We start from the raw sequence: 7,970 nt of genomic DNA on the forward strand, positions 1-7,970 counted from the left end.
GTTAAAACAAGCCATGAACATTGCTGAACAGTTAATGAAATCACAAAACAAGAATTCAATGACCACAATCAATTATTAACATAAAATCTGATTTAATAATGGAGAATAATATCAATGTGTTCATATCTTTCTAAGTGATGAATTACTCTTTCCATTCAACAAACATTTTTTGAGTACCTACTACTCGCTGCATATGAGATGCTGAACACCAGGAATCTAAAGATAAATAAGATATACTCTTCGACCTCAGTGGGTAGGACAGAAATCCCTACAAACAGCTCGGGGAGAAAAGAGTACCCTTTTGCCATGTTTTCTGTTGTCTTCCTTGCTGAGAGCTTATTTCTTTTGTGTTCCCTTTCTTTGGTCATTTGTCTAGAAATCCTCTCTCATTGTCATAGTATTTTATGGCCTGACAGGTCCTTAGAGAACATTTGGCCTTTTTTGTTTCCAGACCATAGGATCCAAAGGTTTCTTGGCAGTGCCTCATGGGCCATCTGTTGATAAATGCCTGATGGTTCTATGCTCATTCATTCATTCATTTGACAAAGGATAGAAGACCTACTTATTCTAGCCACAGCACAAGGCATTGAAGATATGGCAGTGAGCAAAAACACAGAGGTCTGAATATTCATGGAAGTCCCTGCCCATGTGGCATTTAGAGTCTGTGGGGAAGAACATTAATGACACCATATCACCGATGTATACTTACGGCTGTGACACGTGCATGAAGCAGGGGTACATCTCACACGATAAATCCAGAATCTGACCCAGTCTAGGAGGTTTGGAAAAGGCTGCTCAGGGAAGCGGGCTGGGACCAAAGGCCTGAAGGAGAAGTGTGCATTAGATGGGTGGGGAAGGCATTCACGGAGAGGCATGGTGTGTGCAAATGCCTCAAGGTGGGAGGGATTGTGTTTTCAAGAGAAAGGAAGAGAGTGATGGATGGAGTTCCCAGAATGAGGTGGGTTGTGGAGCAAAATGAAGCAGGTATGCAGGGCCCTGTAAGCCCCATTATGTGTTAGGGTCTTCATGGCCAGAGTCATGGGAAGCCGTGGAAAAGGATAATAGATTGGAGCACAGGGCTGGTGAGATGATCACATTTGAACTTGAAAAGTTCCCTCTGGCCACAGTGTGGAGAATGTACTGGAAGGCACTGCATATGAATGTCAGGCTTGGCAAGAGAGCTACTGGAAGTGATTCGGGCAAGACACGATGCTGTGTGGATCCAGGAGCTGGTGGTGGAGAAGCAGGCATAGCAGGTATGAATTGCCCCGTGACTCCCAAGGAGGCAGGAAATGCTCCCTTTCTTTTTTTAAAAATCAAACCATAGTTGGCTCCAAGTGACCACTCACCAATTGAGAATGAGTGACAATGTGGAGCCAGATTTTATTTGATTGTCATGGGTCCCCATGTGATGTCACAGTACTCCTCTCCATCCCTGGGGTCACTCTAGTGCTCACACATAAAAGAATTGAGCAGAGGCGTCAGAATTTTTTCATGGCTTGCCGTCTGTTTCCATCTAGAGAAGGCTTAGCTGTGTCTATCACTTGATTCTAAAATGAATTTGGATCTGCATGACCCAAAATGCCAGCCATCTGACCTTGTCTAAAAATCAAAACCATAAGAGGCACTGACACTTGGAAACATTTGTTCCAAAGCATTTGACCACACACACACACACACACACACACACACAAGCACAAAATAGATTGCTTGTAAATTACAGCTCTTTTGGATTCTAGCTTTTCAGTTGCTATAAAAGTTTACAATTGCTGCCAGAGGAAGGCATTCTCTATGTGTTTAAAATAAACCCAAACAAACTACCTGCAAATCTGCATGCAGTCTCTTTTCTATAGCAGAGCCGCTGGTCAGCAGTTCATTGCGCCCTATGCTTTGTGTGGAAGTGGAACGCTCTGCTGGAGGGATCAGCTCCCCCCACCCCAGCTTGGCCATGCAAAAGAACCTTCACTATGGCTCCCAGGATGAAGGTGCCAAGTCTGAGTTCCCGGGCATCTCTGCAGCCTCCAGCACCCCAGGTCTGCACCCCAGGCGCTGCTCAAAGCACAGGGCAGGGCTCGCTTCCCCTGGACCGTACGAACCGGTCTGCTCTCCTAAACACCTTCACCCTTTCCCCTCACACCTCCTGTTCTTCTGGGTTATGTAATCCTTATTAGCCTAGATATTTCAAATAAAGAGTTGTGCCATTCGGGGCAGGGGATGACTTGGGGGCCACCTACCCCCACTTTGCCTGGATCACAAAAAAGCTGTCACCTTCCCCTAGGGCAGGGGAGCCCACAACTCTGAAACCCAAAAGCCTAGGGGAAGAGGAAAGATTCCCTTTTCCATTACTGGTGAATGGAAACTGCATTCCCACTGCAGCAAGAAAGAAGACGAGGTACGAATTAATTTATCAGTGAGTCACACTGTGTCCGGTACTGCCGGGCTCCATCCATTGCCGTCTCCATTCCCTTGAGGAGGATACCTTCCCATGGTCACAGAGTCCACAGCCCAGGCTGGGAAGACTCAGGTGCTTGCTGTGCCCACAGCTCTCTTCTGAATGGCTCCTTACCCAGAGGGGTTTGCACCACCTGACCACTCCTCAGGTGAGTCAGGCCGATTGGACTGAGGATGCATACCTGAGGGCCATTGCATGTGACCGTGCAGGTGTGCCTTGGTCAGGACACCTGGCCAGAGGGCAGTGGGCACTGAAATCCAGGTCACACTCAGCGGCAAAACGCCATACCCTGGCTGGGGGTACAAGAGCCCCCTTTAATCTGTCCACTCAGACAGTCTTTTCTACAAGCATTTTCCCTGAAGGGGCGTGTTTGTCCATTTGACAGAAAGGCGCTGCAGGCAGTAGCAGGGGTCCTGGGCACTTGACCGAGAGACCTGGACAACTGCTCAGGGATGAGCCCGATGCCCAAAAGCTCTGCCCCAGACCGAATCTGTATACAGGAGGAGGGCCACCCCAGCTGGGCAGAGGATCCCAGAGAGTTAGACTCTTACCAACGTAGGATCTTAAAAGACGCAGAGGGACTGAGAGGGCAATGCAGGGACAGAGCACAGAGACGTGGGAGTACGTGGGAGCTGCAAGGTGGAGTGGAGCTGGTTAGTGGCAGCGTCAACATGGCCGGGTTACACTGGAGAGGGGGCTGCCTGTCCCCTGAGGCCAACGCCTGGGGTGCCCGTACACCCCGGACCTGAGAGTGGCCACCAGGCTCCTGCCGGGTGCTGAGCGGCACCTGTCAGCTCCAGGCCACTGCATGGCCTGGACATTTCCTTTCACCTCCCTTGTACCTTCATGAGGGAACATATCACTTGGGGCAACCTAAGGGTTTTCTTGGTCCTGGCAACCTAAAGGAGCACAGTAGCCAGCACAAAGTGTGGGAGTGAACGGACAACGCAAGCGCCCGAGGGCTGCAGGGAACACCCCCCTGGAACGCACATCGGAGACCAGGCCACACCTGCCTCCTCAGTGGGGAGTTGACTTCATATCCTGTCCTAGGTCCTGAACTCCCATTCAGAGCTTCTCAACGAAAACTTTCTGTCTCACCTCCACTCACCAGCCCATCCTACCACCAGGATCATCGTGCTGCACTGGGAGACTGGGTAACAAAAGGTAGGGCTATGGAGCTATCAAGCTTCTATTCTTTTTTTTTTTTTTTTAAGGATTTTATTTATTTGAGAGAGAGAGAGAGAACACAAGCAAGGGCAGAGGAAGGCAGAGAGAGAATCAGGCTCCCCGCTGAGCAGGGAGCCCAATGTGGGGCTCGATCCCAGGATCCTGAGATCATGACCTGAGCCAAAGGCAGCTGCTTAACCAACTGAGCCACGCAGGTGCCCCTCAAGCTTCTATTCTAACAGAATTTCCCTGCCAAAAAAATTTGGAATGTCTTCCTTCATAGCACTTGTCTCAGTTGCAATCACTGTTTATTTGCTTTATGTTCAGCTCCTCCACCAAGTAAAGAGCTTTCAGAGGACAGGGAGCCTCTTCATGGTATCCCTCGTGTCCAACGTGCTTTAATATCTACTTACTGAATCTCGAATTGAACATGCCACAGTATGTACCTAAGGAACCTTGTTTTCTACAAAATAACCACCTTGGTAGGCAGTTTTCCCAAAACATTTGGGAACTAGGTTTTTAGAATTATCCTCAGAAAATTAGTTTAGAGGTTTCATAAGAAAAAGAAGCCTTTATGTTTTATGCAACCAACAGTAAATGAAAAACAGAACCATACTAATATACACAAAATCCGCGAAAATCCAGCTGTTCAGAGAAGTGCTTTTAAATGGCTGACTCTTGCATTTTTAATTCCCAAGATTTCTACTTTTCTGGCCTCTGCATATGCGAGTTTGTGAAAGCCAGAGCACTGACCCCCTGTCCTAAGAGCTGATGGTTCCCACGCATCTGCCATAATGCAAGAAAACTGTATTTCCAAATATGCTCACACATTTTCTTTCTGATAAAAAAAAAAACCCCACTGGTGATACTTAAAATTCATATTATGGTTTTGGTCTCATGTTTGTTGTCAATACTCAGACCTTCATTCCGGAGCCGAGGTTATTCATACTTGGTGTGGACGTGCTTGGGTGACAGAGAGAATTCGCCAGCCCTGGAGTCTCCAAGTCCTGTCACCTCCCCCCAAGTCATGTGCGTAACTCTCTGACAGTGACTTGGGCCCAGTTGTGGGAACGTATAAATTGCACCGTGGGGCTGAATCACCGTGAACCCAAGAGCCCCCTGACCGACCCCCAGCTCCGTCCTCCTTTCAGGCTGGCCAGTTCAGCCCAGGTTTTCCACGTGCTCCCGACACTCAAGGGGATCCTTAGCTTCCCCAAGGAATTAATTAAATGGGCTTCGGGTCAGAATAAAACGCCTTGTCATTGCACTGAAGGCCTTGACATCCTCTGGGGCGATCTGAGATTTTCCCAGCACCAGCTTTTACTGAGTGTCAAGGAGCACAAGTTACAAGGCACAGCAAGCCCTTTCCAGGCCACGGCACCATTTCCCAGGACGCCCACACCATGCGGCCAAGGTCGCAGGGCTGGCCAGAGCAAGGCAGGTGGTGCGGGGCTGGGCGCAGAGAGGCAGTGAGCCTGCGCACATCTTCTTAGGGCTGTGCCCCTGAGGGAGCTGGGCCCGCAGACCTCTGCACCTTGGCGGTCACAGAGTTGACCCCACCACCATGGGACACACAAGCAGCGCAGAGAACACGGGCCTGAAAACCAGATGCTCTGGGATCTCTTCCCCATACTGCCGACCTTGGGAAGGCTGGGCTGGGGTCTTCTGCCGTCTGGACAATTGACATTCCCGGTTCTTCAAGACTACCCAGGACCATCCTTATCCCAGGAGCCTCGGGGTGGGGGGTCTGTTTTGGGGCCTGGCTCCTGACCCAGCCCTGCTAGCACCCATGCCCCGGCAACACTGAGGTGGTGGGGCCTGGCCGGGGGTGGGGGGCTGGGGGGGTGGGGAGCACACGTGACAGAGACTGCAGAGTGTGCAGCCAGCGGAGCTTTTGGGCATCGGGCTCATCCCTGAGTGGAGAGGGAGAAGCAGGCTTCCCGCCGAGCAGGGAGCCTGATGCAGGGCTGGATCCCAGGACCCTGGGACCATGACCCGAGCCGAAGGCAGAGCTTAACCCACTGAACCACCCAGGCGCCCCAGGCCTTCTGTTTTAAAAGACTTGCAAATCCTTGCTTTCCCTTTCGTGAGCTGTATTCCCGGGCTGGTCTGTTTTGACCAATCTTCTAGTTCCTGCACTTCTGATACCCCTACGGCCTCTTGGCCAAAACCTCTCTTGGGCAGGATCCTTCAGGACGACGTGGGCCCGATTTCCCTCCACAGGGACACTCCTTGCCCTACCAGCTGTCTGGGGCAGCCAGCTCCCATTGGTGCCTTCTCTCCCCTCTCCTAGCTGGTTACAGTCTCCCTCCTCAGGTGCACCCCACACTTCCAGGGACACCCGTCACGCTCTCTCAAGAACGGTCTGCTCTGGTAGCAGCATGGGCCAGGCCTAAGAATTGTTTGTCCCGCTCAGTGAGCATTTGGCAGCAAAGTGAGCTGCTTAGTCTCTAGGAAGCCTTCTGTGGGGGCTCCCTCACTTGGCTTGAGGTAGTGGGGGCAGGGGGAGCAGGGGCCGCACTGTGTCCATGAGTTCCTTTCAAAGACTTCTTCTCAGGGAAACTCCAGCCTCCTGATCAAGCCTGAGGTTTGCGGTTATTGGATTGACCTAGTCATATTTTAACTGCATGGACGAGTCTAGAACTTTCCTTTAGAATCAAGAGCTCTTGTTATTCATTTTCCTCAGCTTTGAAACTTTAGCATGGGTCCTGAGACAAGCAATGCTGTGGTTTGTTGTTTGAAATTGATGTAGACAGTGAAAGAACTGCTCTGAAGCCCGATTACTCTGTGTATGGAGCCTATATTGGGCAGTGCTCTAATTTGACTTCAGATGCTTGCCAGCAGGGCATAAACAGCAACCAACAGGCGTGCGTGCACTCTGCACTTACTTTTTGCTATGTTGGCCTTCGTCATTTTTTTGTCTCACCAGAAGACAGACAGTCACTGGTCTTCCCTTCTCTCTCCCACCCTCCACCTCCATAGCCCCTACTTTGTTCTCATTCCAAAAGGAAAGGACTCACATGGCCTTGAGCTGTCAGCTCCTGATGCACGCCTGTGTGCACCCATGCAGTGGGGCTGGGGGACCCCAATTTGTCCCTGCAGGCCACACACCAAAGGACCCGTGGCTCAGCTCCGTTTCCTTTATCATCCCCTTCGTTCCACACTTTTGCTCAGTACTCCATGCGATAGGAAAATAACACACATCTGAAGCCTTTTCATCCAGCAAACAAGCAAGGGAGTATATCTAATTATCACTAGGTTGTTTCATTTCCCAAAGAGAGAACCATGCAGATAAAACAGCAGGCCCAAAGCAATCCGAGATCCTCTTTTTCGGTCATTTTGGGTAGCTGTGTTTTTCTCTGCCTCTTGGGTGTGCTGAACAGAACCATAGCCTCTCATTCAAAACCTTTAAGGCCGAATGTGTTTCAGACTTCAGAAAGTTTCAGACTGGGGGAAGGTAATATAGTGCAAATATCATATTTTATGTCACAGCCCCAGGGCTAGGACAGTACCTCATAATTAAACTCATTAACATTTCTGTGGCAAAGACTATGAACAGTCACCCTATGCATAATGAAGAAAGATCCTAATTCGCCTCACACCATTTTAGGTCAGGTTTCGCCACCAAATGAGAGAAAGAAAGAAAGAAAGAAAAAAAAAACAGTTTTTGGACTTTGGGATTGTAGAGAATGCATCATGAGCTTCTATTCCCAATTGTTTTGACTTGCCCCATAAATATCAATTGTTACATCTTCTTTTTCCCTTCTGCTTACGTCTTCCTTTGTTCATGCTTTGGTCTGTTGTTGGAATTTTTCCCTTGTCCTTCCCCAATCTTATCAGTCTTAAGTACCTCAGGTCTAACCACCAAACTAGTTTTCACTTGAGAATCCTGTAGCTGCAACTCTCTTTGTGCACAGAGAACATTCTGGCACAGAGACAAGTGGCTTGCACTTGGCTTGGAGGCTTCTTATAAGACGGATTTCTGTCTTAACACAGCTTTGCAGCCACAACCCGAGTGACTTACCAAAAAATATAAGGCCTCTGGTGTTTCATGAGCTAACACTAAAAAGGATATTTCAGGTGTTACAGCTCCCTCATCCCTCATTTATTGGTTAAATCAATGAGGGATTATCCAACAGTTCCTAAGCAACTGGTCTGCATGAGAGCTGCGTTCTGGTTGCAGATGACTTTCGGAAGGAGCCTGGAGTTACGTACAGTCCACTGCTTATGCCAGGATAGAAAATCTTCAGAACACCATCCAGCAGGATGTCATCGGATATTTCCAACAGCAAATGCCGATCTTACACCTTTCCGGTGGCCTCAGTGGTGGGCCGTAGCTCCAGGTCTCATG

This window comes from Mirounga angustirostris, unplaced genomic scaffold (assembly GCF_029215605.1).
Source record: "Mirounga angustirostris isolate CCGP_5_RB_7025 unplaced genomic scaffold, mMirAng1.0.hap1 SCAF_3, whole genome shotgun sequence".
NCBI lineage: Eukaryota > Metazoa > Chordata > Mammalia > Carnivora > Phocidae > Mirounga > Mirounga angustirostris.